Source organism: Hemitrygon akajei, chromosome 25 (genome assembly GCF_048418815.1).
Source record: "Hemitrygon akajei chromosome 25, sHemAka1.3, whole genome shotgun sequence".
NCBI lineage: Eukaryota > Metazoa > Chordata > Chondrichthyes > Myliobatiformes > Dasyatidae > Hemitrygon > Hemitrygon akajei.
The window spans coordinates 12021343-12034557 of NC_133148.1; the positions used below are offsets into that span (position 1 = coordinate 12021343).

A 13215-nucleotide genomic window follows, 5' to 3' on the forward strand; every position below is an offset into this window, starting at 1 on the left:
GTGAAAACTAACACAAAATACTTATTCAATTCATCTGCCATTTCCTTGTCCCCATTACTACCTCTCCAGCATCATTTTTCAGCAGTGCAATGTCTACTCTCATCTCCTGTTCACTTTGGATACCTGAAGAAACATTTTAATATTATTGGCTAGCTTACCTTCATATTCTATTTTTCCTTCTTCATGCTTTTTTAGATGCCTTCTGTTGGTTTTAAAAAAGCTTCCCAGTCCTCCAGCTTCCCACTAATTTTTGCTCTATTATATGGCCTCTCTTTTGCTTTTATGCTGGATTTGACTTCTTGTCTGACACGGATGTGTCAGCTTGCGTTTAAAATACTTCTTTTTGTTTGGGATGTATCTATCCTGTGCCTTCTGAATTGCTCCCAGAAACCCCAGCCATTACTGCTCTGCCATCATCTCCGTTAGTGTTACCTTCCAAACTATTTTAGGCCAGATCCTCTCTCATGCCTCTGTAATTACTCTTACTCTATTATAATACTCATACATCTAACTTTAACCTCTTCTTCTCAACTGCAGGGTGAATTCTATCATATTCTGATCAATCCCTTAAGTGTTCCTTTATCTTATACTCTCTAATCAATGTGATTCATTGCACAATACACAATCCAGAATAGCTGATCAGCCATGAGCTATTCTAAAAAGCCACCATGTAGGCATTCTACAAAGTCCATGGTACATTTATTATCAAAGTACGTATGCAGCATACAACCCTGAAATTCGTCTTCTCCACAGCAAGCCACGAAACATGGAAGCGCTCTTGGGATCCGGCACAAACTTGTTTTTTTAAACATTGCAGAATAAGGACTGCTTAGAAGGTGGGTGTTTTGCATTAATAGAAAAGCAAACAATAAATGGCAGGTTGATTTTTGTAGGATTCTATATAACATTAGTTAAAACACAACCTAATCATAACAAATATTTTTGGTTACATTACAGAAAAAACAAACACAGGTAGAAATTTTGTTTGATAAAGATTTGTCATGCAAGTTTTGTTGTGAGAAAATATTTATTTAGATCACATTACTTCCATTGGAACACAGGAAATAGAAGGAGAAAGTTACTTGGATTGTATGCCGAAAGAGCCATTAACTACAGAACAAGCACTAGTCCTAACTCTCCATTATGTCTTCCAATCCCTCAAACCACTTGATAACATTCTTACAGCTCTTTAATATACAAGTAATCTCACGCCATGAATTGAGGCAGTGGAAATCAATGCTGGTTTTGTTACCTATGGCTATAAAAGAATTGAATCACGAGTCTCTGAAGAAAGGCTGAAACGATGCATGTCCTTTTAAACACTATCTGGACTATTCACTAGCCTCGTCCTCAGACTGCTTTTGGCCTGACGTATTTATTTCTTCCCATAGTGACTCAAACCAAGCCGGTACCTTCCGTCCAGTCCTTCCCACTTACATCCATATTACTTTCGAGCACCTGCAATTTTATTTGAACTATTACAATTTATTGATTCTGTTTTATAGGAAATAAAACACAAGAAAAAAAACTTCTGGGAATACAAGATGAAGGCGAGAGGAAAGTTATATATAATTTGCAGATGATGCCATCGGCAAACAGGAACAACATCCAATGAAAAACATACCAAAGCCATGGATTAATGGCTGTCACAGAATCCACAATTCTCTGCGCGTAGCAACCGCTCAGACTTGCATATTGATTCTCCTGGCGGAAAGTGCGCATGCTTCCCGGGGTCGCGGTGCATTCTGGAAGCGCCTTGGGCCGGTCTTTTGTTGTGATCGGGCTCAGTGGTAACGGGAGAAGAAACTAGGAATTGGTGGGTAGGACGGGAGAGGTGCTGCAGCGTAGATTGAATGATACCGGGGACTCATTAACAGTCCGCCTGGCCCTGCCGCCCTGATTAAAGACGTGAAGTCGCGCGATCGACATTGCTAAGGGCCACAGTCGCTCCGCTTTGTTTTTTGTAGTCACATTGCGCATGCTCCACGCAGGGGGCGGGGACTTTGGCCACAAGCTGTTCTGCGCCTGCGCGTTTCCATCTTTCACTCTGGGTACCCGTGTTGGGTTTGGGCGTTTTCTGGATAGTTCTTTGTGTTAAGTTCTATGAATAGTAGTAAGGATCGGCTCTTTGGTCCGTTTGCTAACTGAATTACAGGTGATCTTTTAGCTCAACACTGCTTACTAAATATGAAGGACAGGATTCGGTAGATAATAAAAAAAATTTACCAGAACAGGCCAGAATGCACAGATTTAAGGCGAGACGAAATTAGTTTAGAGCGAATCTAAGGAATACTTTTTGAACCTAGAGGGTAGCTGGAAATCTGCAGACTACTGCCTGAGAAGATGGTGAAGGCAGGTATTACCAGCATCTAGGGAGCATCTGGCACTGTAATTACTGAGGCAAGGTAGGCTACAGAACACGTAGAACAGCTCGTTTCTGTGCTGTGTGATATCATATGTGATTAATTATCATTTACTGACTCTGGTTCTGCCTAAAAACTAAATTTTCATTGTGTGCTTTTTATCTTTTCTAATGTTTTGCACTTTCCCTCCTCAATTTCAGTGCTACCCACCAGACCCTCTAGAAAATGAGTTAAACCTTCTCCCACAGCATCAGCAAACTTTCCCGTAAGAACCCTGACCGGCAACTCTATTGAGCTGCAGCCCTTCCAGCATCTATATGCTTCATCCATCTTATTTCCCTCCCTCCACCTTCTCTTCACCCAGACATTTATCTACACCAGCCTCTTTTCCTGTACCAATTAAAATTTCCAAATTTGAGTTTCTAATTCTTAATCTCTTTTCCAACACCTTAAAATTTGCTTGCAAGATTCCACATCATTGACCACGGAATGTTCAAAATAGTGCAAAGTGTATCTATTATCAAAGAATGTGTGTGACACATTAGGTTGAGATTCAATTGAGTTGAGATTCGTTTTGAGATTCATTTCTTGCAGGCATTCACAGTAGAACAGAGAAATACAATGCAATCAATAAAAAAAACTACACACAAAGTCTGACAAACAGCAAAGTGCAAATAAATAAATAAAGCTGAGAACATGAGTTAATGACTCCTTGAAAGTGAGTTAATGAATTGTGGGATCCATTCAAAATTGAGGTGAGTGAAGTTATCCACACTGGTTCAGGGGCTTGATGATTGAAGGGTAATAACTGTTCCTGAACACAAAGTATACTGTAGATGCTGGGGTCAAAGCAACACATACAACTGTTCCCGAACCTGGTGGTGTTGGGCCTAAGGTGCCTGCTTCCCATGGAACCAGCAGGAAGAGCGCATGGCTTGGATCATAGGGTCCTTGATAATGAGTGATGTTTTATTGTAGCGGTGTTCCTTGCAGATGTGCCCAGTGGTAGCTTTATCTGTGGCAGACTGGAGTGTATTCACCACATTTTGTCGGTTTTTCCCGTTCGCATGCATTGGTGTTTCGATGCCAGGCCGCGATGCAACTAGTCACGTTTTGCTCAGCGGTCACTTTATTAGGTACCTCCTCTTCCTAATAAAAGTGGCCACTGAGTGTGTTTAGCCATTCTCCTCAGACCTCTCTCATTAACAAGGCATTCCTCCCCCATAGAACTGCTGCTCACTGAATGTCTCTTTTTTTTTGTTTTTCACACCATTCTCTAAAAATTAGAGGCTATTTCTGTGTGAAAATCCCAGGAGATCAGCAGTGTGTGCGATACTCAAACCACCCCGTTGAGCAGCAACAATCATTCCACAGGCAAAGTCACTGAGGTCACATTTCTTCCCCATTCTGCTGTTTGATCTAAACAACAACTAAACCTCTTGCCCATGCCTGCATTAAGTTGCTGCTACGTGATTGGCTGAATAGAGATTTGCATGAGCTGATGCACAGGCATACTTAGTAAAGTGGCCACTAAATACTTTCCACTGTGCATCTAGAAATATGTCAAAGTTTTAGATGACATTCGGAATCTATGCAAACCTCTAAGATAGTAGAGGTGTTGCTGTGGCTTCTTAGTGATGGCACTTACTGGCAGGGCCCAGAATGTACCCTCTGATATGATGACGCTAGACATTTAAAGTTGCCGACCTCCACTTTTGATCACCTAATGAGGACCGCTTTATGGACCTTATGTTTTCTCCTCCTGCAGTCAATAATCAGCTCTTTAGATAGATAGATAGATAGATAGATACTTTATTCATCCCCATGGGGAAATTCAACATTTTTTCCAATGTCCCATACACTTGTTGTAGCAAAAACTCATTTACCGACTTTGAGTGACGGGCTGTTTTTGTGGCATCGTCCAGCCAGATTTTCAGTCTACACAAAGTACACTGCAGATGCTGTGGTCAAATCAACACGTACAAGCACGCTGGAGGAACTCAGCAGGTCGGGCAGTTTCCACGGATGCTGCCCGACCTACAGATTTTCAGTCTCCCTCTGATGTGCCAGTGCTGATTCGTCACCACATTTGATGTGGCTAACGACAGTGGTGTCATCAGCAAATTTAAATATGGCGTTGGAGCTGTACTTAACCACACAGCTATAAACAGAGAGCAAGCACACACCCTTGTGATGCAGATTATGCAGGAACCAATGCCTCATATTGGAATCAGTTCTGCAACCATGGAAATACCTGTCTTCCCCCTCCCCCCATGTTCAGTAGCTTCTCTAATTATTACTCTACTGACTATTCTCCTTCCTCCCATTACAGCTCAGCCACGCAGGGCGCTATACACTTGACTGGTTGCATTTCATTAAGGAAAAATCACCGCTGCAGCTTGGAATTGAATACAGTAAAGCACTATAAGTAATGGAAAAGCAAAGAAAGAGGCAGAAACAGATGCGACAAGTGTCATAAAGGTGGAGGTAAGAGAGGAAGGGGTGTTGATTTCTTGGCTAATGAGAAGATTATGGCAGTACATAGGGAGGATATTCCTGGGGGATCATTCGGTGAGACTGTGTGGGTGGAAATAAGAGGGTGGTCATTTTGGTGGACTGTACTACAACATCCTCCCCCGATAGTTAGTAGAATTAGAGGAGTAAATAGAGAGGAGATTGTGGATAGCTGTGAGAAAAGTAGGGGTATAATAGCAGGAGATTTTAACAACTCTAATATTGACTGGAGCTGCCATAGTGTTAAGACCATGGATGGGGAAGAATTTATTAAATGTGTCTTGGAAAGTTTTGATATAGAAAAAGTTATGAATGGTCCACAAGTTAAAGTTCTTTAATAGGACAAGGTAAAATTTGAAGTCAATATATAGGGATTCACATAGAGATGTCATTTGATTAGAGAGCTCATCTGATTTCAGCCATATATTAAAGTCATTTTCCACCTTTTGACATCCTTCTCACAGTTAAGACAACCAGAGCTGTGCACAATATTTCAAGTGTGTCAAACCACCATCTTGTATTGTCAGAACATGACATCCCAATTAACATGTACAAACAAGCTGGATGAACTCAGCAGGTCGGGCAGCATCCGTTGAAATGAGCAGTCAACATTTTGGGCCAAGACCCTTCGTCAGGACTGAAGAAGGAGGCGGCAGGGTGGGGGGAAGGTGGAAAACCAATCAGAGGAAAGATCAAGGGGTGGGGAAGCAGGGAGGGGATAGGCAGGAGAGGTGAAGGAGGAATGTAAGGGGAAAGCACTATGGGTAGTAGGAGAAGGCAGAATCAAGAGAGAGGTGATAGGCAGCTAGAAGAGGAGAAGAGGAGGCCTCAGCCCGAAATGTTGACTGCTCATTTCAACGGATGCTGCCCGACCTGCTGAGTTCATCCAGCTTGTTTGTACGTGTTGAAGTGACCACAGCATCTGCAGTGTACCTTGTGATGACATCCCAATTCTTCTTCTCAGTGCTCTTGCTGATGAAGCCATGCATGCCAAATGCTTTCTCATCACCTGCCTGTGTCACAAATTTCAGAGAACCCTTAGACCTTTATGTTGTACTGCACTCTCCATGCCAATGTAATTTACTGTGTAAGAGCTGCTCTGATTAAATTTGTCAAAGTGCTCCAATTCATACTTGTTGGACTTTCCCAGTTGTAATCATAGATTACCTTCATCAATATCCACTACACCACCAAAGTTTGTGTCATCTGCAGAAGCACTAACCATGCAACTTTGGCCTCACCAAATAGTTAATGAAAACAATAAGCAGTAGTTGACCAGTCACCGATTCTTGCAGTGCACCGTATGGACTTCATTAGATTCTGCATGATAGGCTGTTCTGGAAGGTTAGATCACATGACATACAAGTAAACTGGATGACAAAATTGGCTGGATGTCCAGAAACAGAGGATGATAGTGGAAGAATATTTCTCAAACTGGGGCTCTGTTGCACACTAGTGGTGTGTATGGATGCTGGGCCTGTTGTTATTTAGACCATAAGACATAAGAGTAGAATTAGGCTATTCAGCCCATCAAATGCTCCACCATTCGATCATGGCTGATTTGTTATCCTTCTCAACCCTAATCTTCTGCCTTCTCCATGTAATCTTTGGTGCTTGTAGCAATCAAGAAACCTTTCAACTTCACCTTTAAATATATCCAATGACTTGGCCTCCATAGCCATCTGTAGCAATGAATTCCACATTCACCGTCCTTAGGCCAAAGACATTTCTCATTATCTACTTTAAAAGGATGACCTTGAATCCTGAGACTGTGCCAAGTAGTCTGAGGTGCTCCTTCTTTTGGAAACATCCTCTCCATATCTACTCTTATCTAGGCTTTGCAATATTCGATAGGGTTTAACTCCCGCATTCTTCTAAACTCCAATGAGTACAAGCCCAGAACTTAAGTACAAGCATAACTTATCTCCTTCATTCCTGGGATAACTCTCATGAAGCTCCTCTGGTCTCTTTCCGATGTCAGCACATCCTTGCCACTTCATGTTCAATTTTACCGTCATTCAGCCTCATAAATGTTTACTGCTAAATAATACAACGTTGCTCCGAACCAACATTTGCACACAGTGTGTATATATAATGCACACAACATATGAAGTAATCCTTAGATAAGGGGCCCAAAACTGCTCACAATACTCCAAGTGCAGCCTGTCCAATGCCTTGCAAAACTTCAGCATTACATCCTTGTCATTACATTAATGGTTTGGATAAGAGTATACCAAGAGTAATTGGTAAAATTTGCAAATGACAGCGAAGGTGAAGAGTAGTATCAATAATTGCAGCAGGATCCTTATTGGCTGGCTGGGTGGGTGGGCTGAGGAATGGCAAATGGGATTTACTTCTGATGGTGAGGTGTTATGTTTTAGAAGGACAAATCAAGTTAAGATTTAACAATGAATGAAAGTGCTCTAAGTACTGTTGTAGCATGGCAGAAACTTGAAGCTTTGCTCCCTTAAAGCAGAGTCACAGGTAGAGAGGAGAGTAAAGAAAGCTTTTGACATTCTGCCCTTAATCAGCGCACTGAAAAAAAAAGATGGTAGGTTATTTTGTGATTGTACAAGATTTTTGTGATGCCACACTTGGACTATCGTGATCAGTTTTGGTCACCCTGTTAAAAGGAGGCACATTCCAGGCATCCATGACTCTCTGAGTAAGAAAATTACCCCTTACGTCCAATTTGAACCTAACCCCTGTCACCTTCAATGCTTGCCCTCTGGTATTAGACATTTCAACCCTGCGAAAGAGATAATCTATGTACACTCTTATCTATGCCTCTCATAATCTTGTAAATGTCTATCAGATCTCCTCTCAGCCTCCGACATATCAGAGAAAACAACCCAAGTTTATCCAGTCTCTTATGATAGTACATGGCGTCTAAACCAGGCAGCATCATGGTAAACCATTTCTGCACCTCTCCAAAGCCTCAATATCCTTCCTATAGCAGGCGACCAATACTGCAGATGTGGCCTGACCAGAGTTTTATAAAGTTGCAACATAACCTCCTGACTTTTGAACTCAATGCTGCTTTAACAAAGCATTCTATAAAACAGGAACATCTGCAGATGCTGGAAATCCAAGCACACACAAAATGTTGGAGAAACTCACCAGGACAGGCAGCATCCATGGAAGAGTAAGCAGTTGATGTTTTGGGCTGAGGCCCTTCATCAGGCCTGGAGAAAAAAGATTAGAAGTTAGAGCACGAAGGTAGGGCAGGGGAGGTAAAAGGACAAGGTGGTAGGTGATAGGTAAATCCGGGAGAGGGTGAGGGGTGAAGTAAAGAGCTGGGAAGCTGAGAGGTGAAAGAGATAAAGGGCTGGAGAAAGGGACATTTGATAGGAGGGGGTAGAAGGCCATGGAAGAAAGGGAAGGGGGAGGAGCACCTGAGGTAGGCAATGGGCAGGTAAGGAGATGAGGTGGGAGAAGAATGGGAATGGTGAAGGGGAGGGGCAGTTACCAGAAACTCGAGAGTTCGGTGTTCATGCCATCAGGTTGGAGGCTACCCAGACAAAAAATATAAGGTGTTGCTGTTCCAACCTGAATGCAGCCTCATCGCAGCAGTGGAGGAGGCCATGGACTGACACGTCAGACTGGGAATGGGAAATAGAAAATCGAAATGAGTGATCACTGGGAGATCCAGTGACGGAGCTTATGTGCTTGGCGAAGCAGTTTCCCAAACTACGTTGGGTCTCACCAATATACAGGAGGCAAGACCAGGACCACTGTACACGGTAGATGACCCCAACAGACTCTTAAGGTGAAGTGTCGCCTCACCTGGAAAGACTATTTGGGGCCCTGAATGATAGTAAGGGAGGAGGTGTATGGGCAGGTATGGCACTTGTTCAGCTTGCAAGGATAAGTGCCAGGAGGGAGATCAGTGGGAAGGGATGAATGGACAAGGGGGTTACGTATGGAGTGATCCCTATGGAATGTGGAAAGTGGGAGGGAAAGATGTGCTTGGTGGTGGAATCCCACTGGAGATGTCAGAAATTATGGAGAATTATGTGCAGAACATGGAGGCTACTGGGGTGTTAAGTGAGGACAAGAGGAATCCTATCCCTGGTGGCATGATGGGAGAATGGGGTGAGGGCAGCGTTGATGGTGGAGGAGGAAAAGCCCTTTCTTTGAAGAAGGAGGACATTTCCTTCGTTCTAGAATGAAAAGCCTCATCCTGAGAGCAGATGCAGCGGAGACGTAAGAACAGAGAAGGGGATGGCATTTTTACAAGTGATAGGGTGGGAAGAGTTATTGTCCAGGTAGCTGTGAGGATCAGTGGGCTTATTAGGTATCAGTAGATATGCTATCTCCAGAGATAAAGACAGAGAGATCGAGAAAGGGGTAAATTTGAGGGCAGGGTGGAATTTGGAGGCAAAGTTGATGAAGTCGATACGCTCAGCATGGGTGCAGGAAGGAGCCCCAGTGCAGTTGCCAACGTAGAGTAGGAAAAGTTGGGGAGTGACGTGGTGTATGTTTGGAACATAGACTGTTTCACGCAGCCAACAAAAAGTCAGGCATAGCTGGGACACATGCGTGCACATGGCTACAGCTTTGGTTGGGAGAAAGTGGGAGGAGCTGAAAGGGAAATTACTGGGGGTGAGGACCAGTTCACCCAGGTGGGGGAGAGTGGTGGTGGAGGGGAGCAGGTTGGGACTGTTATCTAGAAAGAAGCAGAGAGCTTTAAGGCCCTCCTGATGAGGCATGGAGGTGTATAGAGATTGGACGTATGTAGTGCAAATGAGATGATTGGGGCCAGGGAACTTGAAGGCATTGAAAAGGTCCAGAGCACGTGAAGTGTCATGGTTGTAGGTAGGAAGGGACTGAACCAGGGAACCAGGGGGAATGAAACAGTTGAGGTGCTGTTGGTCAAGGTCCAGGCTGGAGTCCGAGTTGGAGGTTGTGCAATAGGCACTTCGAAAATGTCTGGGGTCGTTGGAACCCGCATCGATGGTGGTGGACTCTGGGTTCTGAATCTGCTCAGGATTGTTAGAACCGTTGAGGTCGGCAGCAGGGATCATGGTCTGGGGACATCTGTGCCTGCTGGTGTTGGTAGTTTCGTAGTCTGTAGACGGGGGATCTAGCAATCCTTGCTGGACATGTAAAAGGCTGAGAACCGGCAATTGAAAGCATGGATCTGATGGAGGGTAAAGTATCGGACAGGTCCATTGCAGGCGGCGGAAAGAGAATCCCAGATGTGGAATCAACTTGGATAGGGTCCCCAGGAACAACCTCATGAGGGAAAGTGTGGTGCATAGAACATGGCGGGAGGATCAGTCTCAGAATCAGAATCAGAATAAGAATCAGACTTTAATCGCCAAGTACCTGTGCACATACAAGGAATTTACTTCCGGTAGATGTTGTCTCTCTGCTCATAACAATAATAATGATAAATATAAATGAAAATATAGATTATACATACAGGTAGTGCAATCCAAGTAATAGTTAGCCGACAGTTAACCGGCAGTTAACTGTTCAGCAAAGTGACCGCAGTAGGGAGAAAACTTCTCCAGTGCCTATTAGTCTTAGTCTGGAGGGATCTGAAGTGCCTACCAGACGGAAGCAGATCAAACAGTCTGTGCGCATACCTGGAGTCCTCAGAGGGTCCAAATTGAGAAGCTTCAAAACTGATCTGGAAGCCATGGTGGCAAAGTCTTGTAACCAGGAAGGATACGTGGCTGTGGTAGCAGATTTGGTTGAGCACATGGTCTAAGAGTCGGAGGGCAGCAGGGAGACCTATAAGCCCTCTTAATCACCTTATCGACCCGTGTAGCCACTTTCAAGGAGCTACGAGCAGGGATCCCAAGATCTCTCTGCTCAGCAACACTGTTAAGGCTCCTTGTATTTGCCGTACTGAGGTGCAACGCCTCACATTCATCTGGGTGAAACTCCATCTGCCATTTCTCAGCTCATATATGCTGCATTGTGCTGTATGTTTTGCCAGTCTTAAATTACTATCCACAATCTTGGCATCATCAGCAAATTTACTAACCACACATACACATTTATATAAATTACCTGAATGAAAATCATAAAACAGCAGAGGCCCCAGCACAGTCCCTGCAGAACTCCACTAATTTCAGACCTACAGCTCGAATAAGTCCCTTTAGCCACTACCCTCTGCCTTCTATGTGCAAGCCAATTTGCCAAGAATCCCATATGTCTAAAGCTTCTGGATTAGCCTCCCATGAGGGTCTTTGTCAAATGCCTTATTAAAATCCATGTAGACCACATTCACTGCCCTACTCTCATCTATCTCTCTCCATACGTTGTCAAAAAACTCAAATCAAGTTGGTAAGGCTTGACCTGCCTTGTACAAAACCATGCTGGCTCTCCCTACTTAGGCTGTGAGTTTCCAAATGCTCGTATATCCTATCCCCAAGAATTTTCTTCAGCAATTTCCCTACACTGACGTGAGACTCACCAGTCTATAGTACTCAGGAGTTTCCCTTGTTCCCTTCTTAAATAGAGGTACAACATTAGCCACTTGCCTGTCCTCCGGGACCTAGCCTCTGGCTAGAGAGGACAAAATGATATTATTCAAGGGCCCAGCAATCTTGTCTCTTGCCTCGTTCAATAACCTGTGGTAAATCCCATCAGGTGCTGGGGCCTTATCCACTTCAATACTCATTAGGAGGCCTAACACTACCTTGACCTGTAAATGCCCTACGTATTTATGCACTCAGCACTGATCTCCTGGCCTTCCATATCCTTTGAAGCAAAGTACTAATTAAGTACCTCACTTACATTCTCTGAATCCAAGCAAATGTTTCCCCCTTTTATCCTTGAGTTGACCCACTCTCTCCCTAGTTATCCTCTTCCTCTTGATGTATCCTCATAGAGGGATCAGAAGTGGAAAGAGTGAGCAATTTCTAGTTCCTGGGTGTCAGTATTTCTGAGGACCTAACCTGGAGTGGACCCAACATAGCAATGCAGTTATAAAGAAAGCATAACAGCAATTATACTTCATTAGGAGTTTGAGAAGATTTGCTATGTCACCAAAGGCACTCACAGTTTTCTATAGTTGTACCACGGTGAGCATTCTAACTGGCTGACTGACAGTTTGGTATGAGAGGGTCTTCTACACAGGATCAAAAGAAGCTACAGAAAGTTGTGAACTCAATCCACTCCATCATGGGCACTAGCCTCCGTAATATCCAGGACATCTTTAGGAACGATGCCTCAAAAATTCAGCATCCATCATTAAAGATCCCTATCACTCAGGGCATGCCTCCTTCTCATTTGTACCATCAGGAACGAAGTGCAGGAGCCTGAAAGCTTCTTCCCCTCTGCCGTCAGATTCCTGAGCGGACATTGAACCCATGAATGCTACCTCACTACTTTTTTTACACTACTTATTTAACTTTTATATATACTTACTATAGTTCATGGTTTTATTATTATGTATTGCATTGTACTGCAACACAACAAATTTCATGACATATGCTGGTGATATTAAACTTGATTCTGATTAATACAGAGGGACTGTTTATAGGTAAACCAACAGCTGGTGTGGTGGCTTTTAAAAATCATATACATGCTTCAGGAAGAGTTCAAGTTAAAGTTTACTCTTGGCTTCGGCTCAGAGTGTAAATGCATTGGAAATCAGCTTTTTGCAGCAGGAGGACAGTATTTTACAAACCTGACAAATGTGAGTTAACTTGCACTTGGGGCAAGCTTAAATTAGACATAACATACAAGTGTGCAAAAAATAATCAAAATTCACATAGCAACACTAGTGTAAAACAGTATGTTCCTGTTGGAGTAAAAGGCCAGATGGGCAGGATTAGGGAACCTGAGTTGATGAAGCATTACAAGTTTATCGTCGAAAAAACGGAGGAGTTTGACATGTTTTGGCATCTGGGAGCAAGCAAGTTCCTTGAGTTACTACAAGGGAAATGGTGAAAGTGTGATATGAGCTACAAACAGAAGCTGCGGATGCAAGCTCGATTGCAAAATTTAAGATAAGTTTGTATAAGTGTTTTGAGATATTGAGTGCTATGGTCCAGGTGCAAGTCGATGATACTGGGTAAAATAACAGTTTGGCACTGTGGATAGAAACATAGAAAACCTACAGCACAGTACAGGCTCTTTGGCCCACAAAACTGTGCTGAACATGTCCCTACCTCAGAACTACCTAGGCTTTTCCCATAGCCCTCTATTTTTCTAAGCTCCATGTAGCCATCCAGGAGTCTCTTAAAAAACCCTATCGTTTCTGCCTCCACCACCATCGCCGGCAGCCCATTCCATGCACTCACCACTCTCTACATAAAAAAAACTTACCCCTGACATTTCCTCTGTACCTTCTTGCAAGCACCTTAAAACTATGCCC

The 13215-nt window shown here is 43.5% G+C and overlaps 1 long non-coding RNA gene across 4 annotated transcripts in view; it reads left to right on the top strand.

Moving 5' to 3' along the window:
• The first annotated feature begins 1801 nt into the window (after positions 1-1801).
• Positions 1802-13215, top strand: part of LOC140716379 (uncharacterized) — a 75575-nt gene continuing 64161 nt past the window's right edge. For all 4 annotated transcript variants that reach the window (XR_012096289.1, XR_012096288.1, XR_012096286.1 and 1 more), the window contains exons 1-2: positions 1802-2405; positions 4696-4850. This is a non-coding gene — a long non-coding RNA (uncharacterized lncRNA). The remainder of the gene's footprint in view (positions 2406-4695; positions 4851-13215) is intronic.